We start from the raw sequence: 16,294 nt of genomic DNA, 5'->3' as shown, positions 1-16,294 counted from the left end.
TGTTCATCTGGCCGGAGACGACAACGAGACGGTGGACGCACTGAGCAGGCAGAGCACGATCTCTCACGAGTGGGAGCTGGCTCAGGAGATTCTCCTGGAGATCTTCGCCCTTTGGGGGACCCCTCAAGTGGATCTCTTCGCCTCCAGTGTCAACCGGAAGTGCGAAAGGTTCTGCTTGCGGGAATTTCCTCCAAAAGGAGCCTTAGGAGACGCGTTCGTGGTGCAATGGTCATTCCCACTGCTGTACGTGTTTCCTCCAGTCCCCGTCATCCCGCAAGTACTGCGGAGGTTACCGAGGTTCGGTTCCCGGATGATCCTCATTGCTCCGGCGTGGGTCCGGAGGACATGGTACCCGGACCTTCTCGACTTGTCCATCTGCCCTCCACGTCGTCTTCCCTACCGAGACGATCTGCTCTCACGGGAGGGGGGTCAGGTTCTCCATCCAGAGGTCAGATCCCTCAACCTTCACGCTTGGCTTCTGAAAGGTTGAGGTATAAGGATTGGGACCTCCCTGAAGACATGATGGAGGTGTTCCTCTCGGCCTGGCGGCCGGCAACAAAGTCTCTGTACCATTGCCGTTGGAGAAAGCTCCGTTTGAGCCTTTGCATTCTTGCCCTTTGAAACTGTTAACTCTGAAAACTGTGTTTTTGGTTGCGGTTACTTCCGCTCGCAGAGTGAGTGAGTGAGTTACAGGCACTTTCAGTTAAGCCACCCTTCACTGACTGTGTTTCATAAGGACAGGGTTGTCCTTAGAGTTCGTCCTTCCTTTCTTCCGAAGGTGGTTTCGGAATTTCATTTGAGCCAGAAGGTTGTTCTTCGGGCGTTCTATCCTCCTCCACATCCTGGTAAGGAAGAGGAGAGGCTCTATAGGCTTGATCCTAGGAGAGTGTTGAGCTTTTATATTTCGCGCATGTCCCGGGTCAGAGTGGACGATCAACTTTTCATTGGTTACGCTGGAAAGCGTTTGGAACAAGCTGTGACGAAACAGTCTCGGATTATTTTAGCTATCTCCGAGTGTTACCGCTTGGCTGGTAAGGACCCTCTTGCTGGCTTGCGGGCCCATTCTACCAGGGTTATAGAAAACTCAAATGAGCGGACTGAATTAACAGTGGTCCTCTTTTTTGATAGGGGCTCGTGGGGGAGGACTGAATATCAGGAAGGAGACCAGGAGGGGTCCCACCGAGCTACCTCAAGATGTAGGCACTGGAGGTGACAGAACTATGTACCAACTTCAATGTGCTTATAGTCACATCTTAATCAACAAATGTAAAAAGATGGGGAGAAAAATGGTTCAAAAAATATAATCTTATTTTATTTACTAATTACTCATACATTAAAACAAGACCGACAGGTCACATTTGCAAATTTAGACAACATAAAACAAAATTAATGGGAAGACAATTCATTTAACACTTTTTTGTCCTAATGTTCACTCCTTGAATACATTCAATTTCAAAGTGATGTTAGTAACACATGGGTGACGATTCGTATCCGACTATTTGCAGGTCCCCATATACATTGTGTCGACATGAGGGAATCTGTTTCCAGCCTTCTTCGTAGTCACACAAATAGACTGTTAATTATTCTTGAATATTTTAGCCGATTGTGCAAGGCTTTCTTCAGGACACATCAACCCCGTATCTTACGGAGTGTACCAGTGTTATTGCAAAATTATCTCCACATATCTATAAAAAACCAGAGACAAACATATAAATATTTAACCGCACCATTTTCTCTCACATTTATCTTAGGCCATGGGTGAAACAATGCTGTCAGCCTCTCATTTTATTTTCGTGCACATCATGTACATTCGTTACTCAGATTGTACTGTGCCTCTTAACAGTCAGATCGATACATAATTAGTTGCAATTGATTAAAGTAAATGCTATCTTTCAAAGCTCTTGTTAGTTTAGCCCCATTTGTGGACTTCTATTCATGCTGAGTTAGTGCCAGAGGAAACGAACCAGGACAGGGGAGATGAAGGAGGGGGAGAGGAATGGAAGGGGGCGGGGGTTGGGGAAGGGACAGACAACAAGGGAGACATAGAAGTAACTTTTGTTTAACTCCATCAAACCATGTTGTAGAATGTCGAGTGAAAAAAGCCTACCTATGTGGCTCTTTATCATTTACAGAGGAACGACACGGTCAATCGTAAAGTGAAGTGCTTGTCGAAGACGGGCTGCTTATCGTGTTTGTACACAATTGTGAAGAAACACCAGGAACAAGGGACTCAGTAACTTGTTTATTAATAGTTACTAATTGGCAAATCAAAAGAACGCATATAACTGTGCCTACCTTTCGCGGCTCCGCACAGTAATTTAAATGGGTTAGTCTCTAACATCCAGTGGCTGAATATGTAGCGGTGGATCATTATGCGCGAACGCCTGCTGAGGGAAACACATATGTCATGCCAGATCGAACTCAAAACGCTGGTTGACAAAAACAGAGAAGCATGTGTCTACTTACACATAGCTTACTTTCTCTAGTGAGCTTGGCAACACTCAACGTCTCACAGCGAGGACAGAATTCGGCACAGGCTGCGGTGGTTTCTTTACTTTTTACACTCGCAAAGTCGTAGGTCGAGTTACGATGACTGGCTGGAATGTATCATACACCTACATAGACGACATCGCATAGTGTTGGACACCATTAGTGTTATTCTCAAGTGCAAGACGAAAACAGTGAAACGTGCCGGCAAGATACTTACTTTTTGGGGCAAAATGCCCAGATGAATACAGTGGAGCTGACGAGCACAGAAGCCGATAGAGTTCCGACCGAGAATCCACCCTGATTTTTTCACGTGATCACGCTGCACGCTATATAGCTAGGTCACGTGATGCATCTAGATACAGGGCTAGTCCGTGACAGAAACAATGACCATCCTTTCATGTCGGCCATGTTGGAGGTCAATTCCATACGCATTAAAGGCCATGATGTAGCCGAAGAGCAGCCGGCTTGACTCTATCAAATTGACAAAGTGCGTGGCCTCAACAGGTCGCAGTATCAGATCAGTGGTTAAATTAGATATAGTGGCAGGATAATCAAGTCATAAATTATTTGCGTATAAACACCTCCTTGCTTGGTACTTCTTTGGGAGTCTGTCATAGATATGGAATACGTCGGAGGACCCAATCCCCTCGAAGAACAAGTTACTTTCTTACCTGGTAACGTTCTTTCGATGGGATGGTCCGACGATGTATTCCATATCACTCCCTCCCTACCTTCCCTGCTGCAGAATTTCTTTCGCGTTTGCAGCTTGCGTCCCGCAAGGCCTTGTGTGTCGGACTGGCAGAAAACTGATGGCACACGTTTCGGGGAAAAAACTACAACTGAGGCTACAGGCGTCGTGCGTCCTACTTATCACATCGGGTGACGTCGGCCGTCGGAGGAGGTCCTCGGGGACGGCGCATCGATGTCATCAACGCAGGACGCAGATGCCGAAGATTTTCCGAAGCAGCACAGCTGTGGACATTACCTGTCATAGATATGGAATACGTCGTCGGACCATCCCATCGAAAGAACGTTACCAGGTAAGAAAGTAACTTGTTCTTCTTTTTGTAGCTTAAGAAGATCTCGCTCTGGGATCGGTATAGGGAGGGCGTGTAATGTGTATAAAAGCCTCGAGAGCAGAACCATTTTAACTGCGCTGATGCGTCCGAGCCAAAATATCTCTTGTGAGAGCCATCTCTGCAAGGATTGCTTAGAGTCTTTTAAGAGATTGGGGATATTGGCCTTCAACAGCCCCACATAAATTGGGGTCAAGTGCACACCCAGGTACGTGATGCATGTGCTCTTCCAGTGAAAAGGGTATGTATTCTGCAGAGTGGCAAAGGTGTCAGTGGTTTCTGACAGGTTCAAGCCCATTGATTTAGCTGTGTTTATTGTAAACCCTGAGACGGATGCGAATTGAGCAAGTAAGACCATGAGGGCAGGAAGGGTAGTTCTAGCCTCTCTCAGAAAACAAAGCACATTGTCCGCGTATAATGCAACTTTGTGACTTTGCCCTCCGACTTCGAACCCCTGAATCTTTGGGTGAAGATGAATCTGCTGGGGCATGGGTTCCATCGCTAACGCGAATACCAATGGAGATAGCGGACATCCCTGTCTGGTTCCCTTACCCAAGGCTATCTGGGTCGACCACTGTGAGTTAACTCGTACTCGGGTTGAAGGGATCTGAAAGTTTGACAGGATTAGTCTAGAACATTTTGGGCCAAAGCCCTTTAACACCAAATTCAAATAGTCCCAGGACATGCTATCAAATGCCCAATGGGCGTCTAGAGATAATATTGAGAGGGGGCCCGGGGTTGTGGGGGCCAAGGCTGTCAGATCTATTCCTTGGCGGATGTTGTCGTGTGCAGACCGACCCTGAATAAACCCAGTCTGGTCCTGATCTATTATAACTGGCAACACATCCCCCAACCGCCGGGCTATGATTTTGCTGTAGAGCTTTGCATCAGTATTGAGCAAGGCCGTAGGGCGGTAGGATGTGCACTCTGTTGGGTCTTTCCCAGGTTTCAGAATTAGGGTCGTGGCAGACTCAGCCATTGTCTGCATAATGGTACCTGTTTCCCATAAAGTTAAATAGCTTCGTGAGGTGGGGTGTGAGTTCTGCATTGAAGGTCTTATAAAATGTATTTGAAAACCCGTTTGGGCCCGTGGCTTTACCGAGGGGAAGAGATTTGATTGCAATTTCCACTTCCTGTGTGGTTATTGGGCCTTCCAGAGGATCCCCTAGAGCCTGTGGAACTTGCGGGAGGTTCGCATTTGTTATGAAGTCTTTGTAAATCTCCTACGTGCGGAGTTGCCTGTTCCCTAAAAAGGTTTTCAATAATCTGAAGTTTGCCATCCTCCGAGGAGACATATCTGCCTTCAACATCTTGTAGGGTGTCTATCCTGTTTCGCTTTGTCTGTTTTTTTCAATTTAGCTGCCAGTAATTTGTTGGCTTTGTTCCCCCTCGTATAAAAGTATTGCTTAGTGAGCATCATATGGTTAGATGTCTTCACCGTGTGGTGTGCCTCCAGCGCCTTCCGAGCTATCCGCAGATCTCTCAAAGAGCGTTGCCAGCCCTTCTCTTTATGTATCTCTTCAAGCCTGTGAGCGTCTCCCTCTAATTGAACTTGCAGTAGCCTCCTGGCCCCCTCCTTTGTGCCTCTGTTCAATCAGGTGCCCCCTAATCACTGCCTTGCTAGCCTCCCATATCGTGTCCTAACTCATGTTGCCAGTATCGTTCTCATTAAAGTATAGTTAAATAGCCTCCCTTATACGAGTTTGAATTAATGGATCTTCCAATAGGAAATCATTTAGTCGCCAGGGGGGCTTTTGGGGTGGGGTTGCCTCAAGTGGGGACATTGTTAGCCTCACTGGTGCATGGTCTGAAAGGGCTTCTGGAAGTATTTCTGCATCTATCACAGAAGGGATTAGTGAGTCTGAGATAAAAAACATATCTAGCCTGGCGAACCTATTGTGAACCGCAGAAAAATAGGTATAGTCCCGCTCTTCCTGTTGGCAATAACGCCACATCTGAATGAGTGAGTGTTCCCGCAGCAGTGTCGTAAGTGCTCTAAAGTTACTCTTGTCATTGGCTGTTGGGGGCAATGTTTTATCCATTAAGGGGTTGATTACTGCATTAAAATCACCACCCAAAATTATTTCCCCCTCTGCATGATCAGACAGAGCTTTAGATAATTTTGCAAAAAACACATCTTTCTTAGCATTCAGTGCATCTATGGAGACCAGGGTAATTATGCGCCCATCTAACATGGCCACTACCATTAGGAACCTCCCCTCTTCATCTCGCACCACCTCCAGTGTCCTGAGAGGAATGCCCTTGCGCAGCAGAATGGCAACCACCCGTTTCTTCAAGCCGCTGGAAGCGAAAACTTTGTAGGGTAAAGCCTGTTGTTAAGGCGAAATTCATCAGTGGGCTGAAGGTGGGTTTCTTGAAGAAATAGGAATGCTGCATCTAGGGTTGCTAATCTATGAAAAAAGGCGTTACGTTTTAGGGGTGAGTTTAAGCCTTGCACATTAAGGGTAATACATTTAACATCCGGGGTTGCCATTCTGGATTCGCTCAGGCTTTTGTGACCGTTTAGTGGCAGTGTTTCATGCCCCTGGGAGAACTCTCTAGTTCGCCGTCCATCTCGCAACCCTCCTGGTTGTGCCCTATAAATATCATGCCTTATATGATGACCAGCAGAGAAGTCAGCGAGGGAGGGGTCATGAAAGAGGCTCCCTCAGAAACACTGCGTTGTGGTGCAGTTTACAAGTATTATGAGGTGTGTGGGGCCATAAACCAGGCCCATTGACATTGTGATAAAAAAACAAAGGACATAAAGAAAACATTCAAAACAGGATAAATGAAACACCATAGTTTAAGCTCGTATCAGCCTCAATTTTCCAACTAACATGAACCATAACAGACGCCATCCACTCAGGTGCCCAAATCCACTATTCTACGAGAACTTCAATCACCATTAGTTCACCTAGTATTTAGCATTCAGGAAGCGTGTCTCCCCATGTTGCGCGTGTCTCCGCAGGTTGTTCTCGAGATCTGCAGGCAAGTCCAAAGTGAAGCTTTGCCATGGTCCCCTTGTCCAATGAAGCTTAAGTAAGCAGTGTAAAGGGCCATTGGAGAAAAGAGCGGGCATATGTCTCTGGGCCCACTTGGCCAGCAGCTGAAAGTCCCGCTTGTCAGATTGGCTTTATTCCACAACACTCCCAGAATCCTCAGACTAGAGAGGATACCATTAGTTGGGCATGAACAAATGAGAAGCCTAATCTTCCACCTTGTTGATTATTGTCAGGCCAGGTGTTTCCCTGGTTCAGCTCGCACTGAGATTGTCCCCTTCTGACATCAAGGGGGACTCTGGCTCTCGCCGCTTAATCACGTCTTACGTGGCTTCCGTTTCCTGGTGCGGGGTGCCCCTAGTCGACGCCAGCCCCGGGGCTTTCTCTGCCTGTCCTTTGGTTTGGGGCTGAAGGCTGAGTCCATCGAGTCCTGGGTGTGAGGCCTAGAGGCATCTTCGTTGTTTGACTCAGACAATAGCCTGCTTGCCTCGTCCTCTGAAGAGATTATGTAGTGCTGATTGTAAAGGTCAAAAGTTTACTTGCATGTGAACCCCCAGCGGTATCGAATCTTTTTAGCTTGCAGCTAGGCCTTCACCCTCTGTAGCCGTCTTCGAGTTGCAAGTGTGTATGGGGAGAGGTCTTGGGAGAGCTGGAGCGTTGACCCCCGGAATCGTACTGAGTCCGACTTCCTGGCTGCTAACATGATCTCTTCCTTCTGGCGGAAGAAGTGCACACGGGTAAGGACATCCGGCAGTAGATTTGTTCTTAGCTGGGCCGAGGAATATACCCGATGGGTCCTGTCCAGCGTCAGCTCTTCAGAGGGTGGAAGATCCAGGAGGGATTTAAAAAGTCTTTCCACGTATTCAAAAACATCTTGATCCGAGATTTGCAGAGGGATACCACGAAGGCGCATGTTATTCCTCTTTGACCTGTTTTCAAGGTCCGCCTGTTTTGCCCAGATGTCCTCCAGCTGCTCCTCAATGACCCTCACCCTTTCCATGAGGACCTCGCTGTCGTGCGTTTGCTCACAGGTTATGTTCTCCAACTCAAGGCCCCCAAGGTGCGCCGTCAGATACGCAAGTGATTGGGCTAGGGAGTCTTTTGAGGTTTTAATTTCTGCTTTGATTTTCTCGTTAATGTCTTGCTTAAAGGTCTTTAACATCTCCTCAAAGTCACTTCTGGAGAAGGCCATGTCTGAATGTTGCATCACAGACGGTGCTGGGTGGATGTCAGCTGTGTGAGCAAGAAGAAATTGCCGGCTCCGGTGTTAGGAATGCCTGTATGCCATGCACTTTCCGCTTTCCTGCAGCTTTAGGCATTGCCAGTGGCTCTAATGTAATTGTGTTAGTGCGCATGCAGCGCAGGGGCTTATAATTGGTTAGAAAGCTCCAAAAGAGAACGGAAAATCCCACCAGGAGCTCAGCGGGTATTGATCACGTTCCCCTGGCTCGGATCACATGGGGCAGTGGGGGGTTTCTTTTCCCCAAGGTTCCCTTGCCTGCCGCAAGACCGTTATTGGGGCCCATGCCTCCACCGACACTCAGCTGAAGAACCCAAAAGTGCTAGCGGGTGAGCCTGCATCCCCCTGCTGGGCGGCCTTCCCAATGGTCTCCCCAGGGGCGTGCAGGCACCCACCTTCTGTCTGCAGCTCTTGTACGCCAGTATCACTCAGGGCTGCTTGTGAACCAAGATAACCGGAGGAATGGACCTGCACTTGCTGTCTCCGAGGGCCTCCAATGGTGTCTGGGTTCAAGGCGGTCGACCTGATGCAGTATGAGGAGGGGTGCCCACTGAGCCTGCCACGGGCCCAGCAACAGGGAGGCAATCCGCAATGAGACGCGCGACGAGCACCGAGCGGCCGGTGATGAAGGGGCCGTGGTGTGGAGCGTGTCATCCACAAGCGCTCCAGTCCTCCAGTGTTCTCCTTGCAGTGCTTACCGCCCGATCCTGCTCAGGGTTCCGCCTCTTCCAGCCAGCAAGGAAGATCGGTGAGATCGAGCCGGTCCAGCGGGAATTCCACTCTCAGGTGCGTGGATCCAGGGGGAACAGTCCGCTCTCACCGGAGGCCCTCAGCCCAGCCTGCCCGCCCACCGCTCGCCCCGTCCGGCTCACCAGCTGGAAGGTCCATGCCATACGCCTCCGCAAAGAGCCACGCCGCGAGATGTCAGTTTATTCTTCGCTGTTCATTTCGGCTGGAGGGCTGTTGCGGTGGGCGCATACTGTGTTGGTCAGCCTGCTTAGGCATCAGCGCAGCTCGCCAGCCGAGTCAGGGCTCCAGCTCACCCGTTTTGGCGCATGCCGCCATTTTCTCCCAGGAGCTGCGCCGTTAAACTTTAGGAAAAACCTCCGAACCAGGGGCAATCAACTCTGCATACTTCATTCGGCAGACGCTGTACATCTCTGGCATCCATGTGATAAATATAGGGTGAAAAGTCTCGTCTCAGTGCTGAAGCATCTCATAGTTTGGGCACCTTATAGCAGAGCTCACGGCAAACACGACTGCATGGTGTGCCGCCTAGCCACGCCCCCTTCCTTTCTCTTTCTAACCTTGACTGGCACTGGGATGTGTTTAGTTACTCCCTTGGTAGCTTTTGTTATCTTTACACCATTCACTTGTACTGGGACGAGTACGTGTGGCTCCTTGGTAAACTCTGTTACTCTTCCAACATTCACTTGTACTGGGACGAGGGTGCTTGGTCCCTTGGTAATCTTTATTAACTTCACCCCCTTCTCGGGTACTGGGACGAGTATGATTCGTCCCTTGGTAATGTTTGTTAACTTCACCCCCTTCTCGGGTACTGGGATGAGTATGATTGATCCCTTGGTAATCTTTGTTAATCCTCCAACATTCACTGATACTGGGACGAGTAGGATTGGTCTTTTGGTAATCTTCTTTCAATTCTTTCAATTCGTGCCACTTCCCCCACCCATGTCTCCTGCGATTCCTGTCATACAGGATAGGCATCACAAGTTCTTCCGGCAGGGTCAGGTTTACACGTTTGATAGAACTTACATGGACTTCCTCTTCTTCCTAATGCCTTACGCAGCTCTGCAGAGCCGTTTCTGGTACAGTCTCAGCATTGTCCACAGACCGCTCGTTCTACCCCATCTGGGTCACACCACTGCCTCCGGGCCTTCTTTGGATTTTGGGTTAGGTCGTCTGTTTCCGACCGCCTCTCTCTTTTCTCGGTCTGCGCCCCTTGCTCCATAAGAGGCAGCTCCTTATTTTCAGACTGTTTCCTCAGATTGGATTCAAATCTCCCAGATTCTGGGAATGAGATATCTTTCCATTGGTCCTTCATTGCTTTTTATGAGAAAGTGTTGGACCCTCAGCAGCATAGTCTCACAGTCCTTTGTCTCTTTCCATGGCGTGTTCATCATGCTTTGCCCTATCTCCTTCGTCTTTGGCTGCCAACCACTAATTAATCTTCATGGTTCGCCTTCTTCTTCTTCTTCTTTTCTTCTTCTTCTTCTTGTTTTTCTTCTTCTTCTTCTTCTTCTTCTTCTTCTTCTTCTTGGTTGATTACCGATAACATTACAGTAGCAAATAGTGACTGGTTTTGAGGGGAGTTTTTGATTCTTTAATGTTATAGTTACCTCCTCAGGAGAGGTTATAGGGAGTTCCTGGATGGAAGGGGAGTCTCTCCCTGTGAAGACCTGCTGACCATCACCCCTAGGGGTATTGTTACGTAGCGGGCTCACCTCCATAGCCTCTGAGAGAAGGGCTCCTCTCTGGGGAGAAGTGACGAGATCCTGTCAACCGTCACACACTGCTTTTTAATTTAGCTAGACATTTGAATTAGCCACTGTATTAAATGTAGCAGTTCATAAGAATATGGCTTTTGTTTTGAATTTAGCTGGATATTCGTGTCTGCTACTACTATACATTTTAGCAGTACACTAGACCATAGCCTATAGCTGGTCATTACGAGTTGGGCGGTGTGTGTTAAATGCAGCGGTATTAACATATACCACTGCATTGCCGCAACTATGAGTTGGGTGGAAAGTTGGAGGATTCACCTCCAGCTATGAGCTGGAGGTAAATCCGCTGACTTTCCGCTCATTTGCAGTGGAATTACCGCAGTGGAATTCTGCCGAGAAAGCCCCATAGTCCAATGGAATCTGAAAAAAATGGGAATTTACTCTTCCACCTCCGCTTATAATCGGGCAGTAATTCTGCTGGACCAAGTGGCGGTAGCGATAATTCCATTGGGCAGCATTCCGGCGGATTTACCACCAGAATACCGCCCAACTCAAAATGACCCCCTATGTCTTGAATTCTGCTGGATATCTGAGCTAGAGACTGCTTTTAAAGTTAGCAAGATATTTCAGTTAGCCACTGCTCTAAATTTTAGCTGGACATTTGAGGTAGCCACTGCTATTAATTTAGCAAGACATTTGAGTGAGCCACTGTTTTTAATTTTAAACTGTGCTTGTGTTTTGAATTTTTGCTGGAAATTTGTGTCCGCAGGATATCCGAGCTAGCCACTGCTTTAAATTTCAGCTGGACATTCGGGCTAGCCACTGGATTAATTTAAGCTGTACATTAGAATATAGCTTATGTTCTTAATTTAGCTGTCTACTTGAGTCAGCCACTGCCTTGTTTCTGGCTGAATTAACTATATGTTGAATATATCCACTGTTTGACTATAGCCTGATGTTACCTGCCTCTGTGCTACAATGAACCTAGCTGCATCCCAAGCATAATCCCTATCACCACTCATCCCCTGATAGTCACCAGAACAGACGCAGCAATCTTTACATCATGCCGACCAACTAGACAGACTAGAGGGGCACTTTGGTGTACGAGAAGACGTCCATTCTCCCTGCCCGCCAGGTTCCCCCGCACTCACTACACATCCTGCCATCTGGGGGAACACTACCCACCACACCACACCCCACCATCAACCCCCTAACCCTCCCTCACTTCCCTGACCCACCCCTCTGCCCACAGACCCCCGACTACCTCAGCCTTCCCATACTTAAGTGCTGCTTGGGAATCCCTTGCCAGCACCCACTCATCGGCAGACCCGCCAACCCTAACACACACACACTACAGGCACCCAGGAAGTCCCTCATACACAGAATCTGCAACACCCAGACCATCTCATTTCTGCACACCTCGCCTTATCTGCCCCCTATATTGTTACCCACACCATACCATCCCCATCTCTCCCAACCCAGTGAAGTCCCTCTTCAACAATTCCTTCAACACCCCCAGCACGTAACACCTCCCAGCCACCTCAACACTCCCAGGGAAATCAGCAACTCGGCCTCCTCCCCAACCTCACACCCCTCATCTCGCCCTTACTCCACTCACCAACACCATCTCTCGTTGACCCCAGTCACTACCCTGTACCCTCCCCGGCACCACCACCCTCATCTGGGTCCTCACCTTCAGCTCCTTCGCACTCTCTCCCTTCTCTCCCCGCCAGACCTGACGTCCCCCCAAAACCCCACACATAATGAACACTCTTTCCACAGACTGTAAGACTGCTCAGACTCTCCACCCTCAATCACAACAGCAGAGACAATCGGCCTCCTGTGAACAAATACTCACTTTCTTCCTACATTGGCTCCACGTTCCCTACCTTTGCCCTTACTGACATCACAGCCCTCTCCACCTCCCACACCCTCCACATATACACGTCACCCTCGCCACTGTGAGGCCTCAACTAGACGATCCCCTCTACTACCACTCCCATCCACCCTTCCCGACCCTCCTCCGCTTGTATCTCCAGTGGCCAACAATCCCCCCTTCCTTCTTACTCTCAGCAACGCCAGATCTATCACCAAAAACAGATATGACATATATGTCTTAATCTCCTCTGAAAGCCCAGACATCGTGTTCATCACAGAAACATGGTTCTTTGATGACTTCCGACCCATCTCACACAAGGCATTCCCCCTGACTACACACTCATCACTCACAACAGAACTAGCAGAGCAGGTGAGATTGTAATCCTCCATAAACCTCACCTATCTTTCTCAAACACTGAGGCACAGGCATGCAACGCAGATTGAGAATCGCTCCCAGTGAAATTCATCATCAACCCCTCGGTCACCCATAGCTTCTTACTCATCTATAGACCCCCGCTACAACAGGCACATCGCTAATGCCCTAAGCGACACCCTAGCGACCATCCTGGTCTCCCACCTCTCCCTCACCCTGCTTGGAGACCTCAACATATGGTTCAATGCCCCAGACAACCCCATGACACGATTACTCCCTGGACAACCTAGAAGCCCTAAACATGACTTAGCAGGTAACCGGTGCCACTCACATGGCAGCATTTACAGCTTTCCCAACCTTATCTTCACAGTCCCCTCACAAATGCTCATATGATAGGATCATGCACCCATTACATTCTCGCTCCTGTCACCCATTCCCTCGCCACACATGGCTAACACTGGACCTTCCAACCACGTCCCGCTATGGAACAAGGTCATAGTAACCCCGGACCTGGCCGACTCCCTTCTCTCCTCCCTCCCCAACCTACCAGTCTAGGGAGGACTATCTTCTATCAGTCACTTTGACCTATGGCTCTCCAATGCCGTTCTACCTCTCACACCCCTCAAGTTCAAACTCCAATAGAGAACGCCCATTACCCAGATGGTTTCCCCCTCTCCTCAAATACCTCGAAGCACTCAACCACTACTTTGCACGCAGATGGCGTGCCGACCCATCTCCCCATAACAGAACAGCCTACGCCCATCAGACCCATGTCTACAAAGCCGAAATCCAGAAGACCAAAACATCCTTTTACGGGAACAGAATCTCCAATGCCAGTAACAGCAGCAAGGAACTCCACAACATTATCACAGAATTCATGGCTCCTCCTTGTATTTCCCCATCACACATCTCCCAATCTCTCTGTATTGCCCTCTCGGACCATTTCTACAACATAGAGGTAGAAAGAACCCTCACCATTGGCATTAAACTAGCAGTATTCCCACCCCATCTACCTACAGCCCTGCATGAACCCTCTAACTGTACCCCCTCCCTATCTTCTCTTTCTCTCCCATATCTAGACACAAATCCTTAAACTGCTTTCCAGCAGCCATCTGTCCGGATCCCAGAGTGACCCATGCCCTCCTACATGCATCAGAGAAATCTTTACCTCAACCTTTGCAGAGGCATTGCAAGATCCATCCTTAATTCTTCCCTCACCTGAGGCATATTCCCAGCATCATTTAAAACAACACACGCCAAACCACCCCTCAAAAAAACCCTCACTTGACCCCCTCCTTCCAGTCAATTACAGACCGATTTCTAACACCCGTTTCTTAGCCAAACTCCCTGACCGAACAGCCTACTCTCAGCTCTGTACTTTCACTGAATACAACCACCTTCTCGGACACGCCCAAGCCGACTTCAGACCCAGCCATGGAACTGAATCATCCCTAATCTCCATATGGGATGACCTCAAATGCACCGCAGACACAGAGGGCTGTGCCGCACTCATACTCCTCGTCCTCTTGAGGCCTTCAACACCATCGACCACAGCATCCTCATTGACACACTCCACTCCCTCGACATTAGGAACACAGCACTAAGGTGGATCTCTTCATTTCTCTCCAACAGATACCAAATCACCCATCTCCCTTATTCCCTTCACCTCAACCGCCACCCGGCAACAACAGAGTCCCACAAGGCGCTTGCTTATCACCTCTTCTCTTCAGCTTCTACATGCTACGACTACGCTGATGACACCCTCATCATTTCCAAGATACCCAAGTCCGTCTCCATCCCCCACCCTGACCTCTCATCCTGCCTCACAGACATCCAAAAGTGGATGACGGCCAACCATCTCCTCTTCAATCCCACAAAAACAGAAATAATACTCTGCGGGAAGACAGCACTCTTCCCCCGACCCACCCCCTGACCTTCTTCCTTACTCCCCCCCTCACCCGCTGCATCCACTGTAGTAAAAGACCTGGGATGTACCATGGACACTAACCTGACACTCTCCCACCACATTAACACTGTGTCTAAATCTTGCTACCTACACCTCTGCACTCGGACACATCTACCCTTACCTCTCCTAACGCCACAGAGTCAGTGCAATCTTGTCCATTGTCCTCTCCAACCTAGACTATGCCAACTCGCTCTACCTGGGTGTCCCTGCTTATCAACTCAAAAGGTTTGAAGGGTTCAGAACTCTGCCGCTAGGCTTCTCCTTGCCCTCAGCCCCAGAGAGCACACACCCCCACCCTCTGTATCCTACACTGCCTCCTGGTCAGACGATGGGCTGCTTTCAAAGCTATGTGCATCACTCACTGCGCCCTCCACAAGACAGGCCCTGAATACCTTCAACAGAAAATCACCCGCTACCAACCCAACAGAAACCTGCATTCAGGCACTGCACTCCTCCTTGTGATCCCCACCTTCAAATAGACTACAATAGGAGGAGCGTCCTTCTCCGTCCGGCCCCCACTATTTGGAATTCAAAGCTGCTTAACATCCGACGCATAAAGGACCACCTGGCCTTCCGGAGGGCCCTCAAGACATGGCTATTCCCCCTACCACTATGACAAACTGCCCTCTTGAGCTAGTCAACCACTTCAGGTAGGCCGGAGGAGCAAAGAACTTCCATGAAATCACTGAATGACAGTAAGAATAATCTAACAATCTTCAGCAGAACACAGGAGAGAGTACATGCCACATCTACAAAGCCAAGAAGCCAGCCAGAGAACACAGGTACGTTTCACACTCCATGCTTATGGAAGATAGCCGAAGGCAAGACAACCCACCCACACACATCTGCAGCCATACACCTTCCTGGCCACGGGTGGGATGCGGGGGCACTTCTTCAGAAACTCGAGGGTGTGCCCGTGGGCCTGGGCATCCAGCACCCATCGGTCGGTGGAGATGGACTCCCACACGCTGATGAACTTCGCCAGCCTGCCTCCCACCGGGGTGCTCAGGTGGGGGCCCGACGCTACGGCCGGTTCAGTCCTGCTTGGCAGCGGCCTTGCCGCTTTGGCCTCGTTGGCGATGACGACGAGATCCTCCCGACGTGCCGCGTCCTCTGTAGGCCTCCTGCGACGAGGAGTGGGCCGCCTGGCGGTACATCGAGAAGCTGCCGCCGAATCCTTTGGAGGCACCTTGTTTGCCTCCAGAGTTCCGAAAGGGCGGCTGTCGTTGCTGCAAGTTCCGGGCCGTCTCCGTGTCAGTCTTGATGGCCTGCAGCAATTCGTCCACTGTCTTGTCAAATACGTTATTCCCGTCGAAGGGCATGTGCAAAAATCTAGTTTGCACATCCTGATGGAAATCGGTCGCCTTGAGCCGTTAGCATCACACAGCACCTCTGCCATTAGAATTCAGCTTTCCCTCACAACATAAATTCGGTCTAGATGGACACATAATGGGTTCTAATTGTGACAAATCCTCAGATGTCGTCGCTTCTCCCCTAGGGTGAGCCCCTTCCCCTGGGGCCAGGGTGGTGCAGACACTACCCAATTGTTCCCCTGTGGGTGTACACATGGGAAGGGAACCCCTACGGGACGTTGGACGACCTTCCCCGGAGAATGTGGTATGGCCTTGATATACTCCAATCACCTCATCTTCCTTCCCTCTACAGGGACCACTAACTACCCAAGTCCATATATGTATCTGCCTACCCGACATGACTGAGATGATGGAGAGTAGTGGGAGTCTGTATGTCCCATGACTCTGACGAAGAAGAGGTGCAGAGCCATGCAGATCAGTGCTCCCATCCACTC

The 16,294-nt window shown here is 49.5% G+C and overlaps 1 protein-coding gene across 8 annotated transcripts in view; it reads left to right on the top strand.

Annotated features, from left to right (window-relative positions):
- BICRAL (BICRA like chromatin remodeling complex associated protein) overlaps positions 1-16,294 on the top strand; it is a 2,181,199-nt gene that overhangs the window by 852,443 nt on the left and 1,312,462 nt on the right. The gene's annotated exons all lie outside the window — the stretch shown is intronic.

This window comes from Ambystoma mexicanum, chromosome 4q (assembly GCF_040938575.1).
Source record: "Ambystoma mexicanum isolate Mex_15411 chromosome 4q, UKY_AmexF1_1, whole genome shotgun sequence".
Taxonomy (NCBI): Eukaryota; Metazoa; Chordata; class Amphibia; order Caudata; family Ambystomatidae; genus Ambystoma; species Ambystoma mexicanum.
This window is presented reverse-complemented; position numbering and strand designations above follow the sequence as displayed.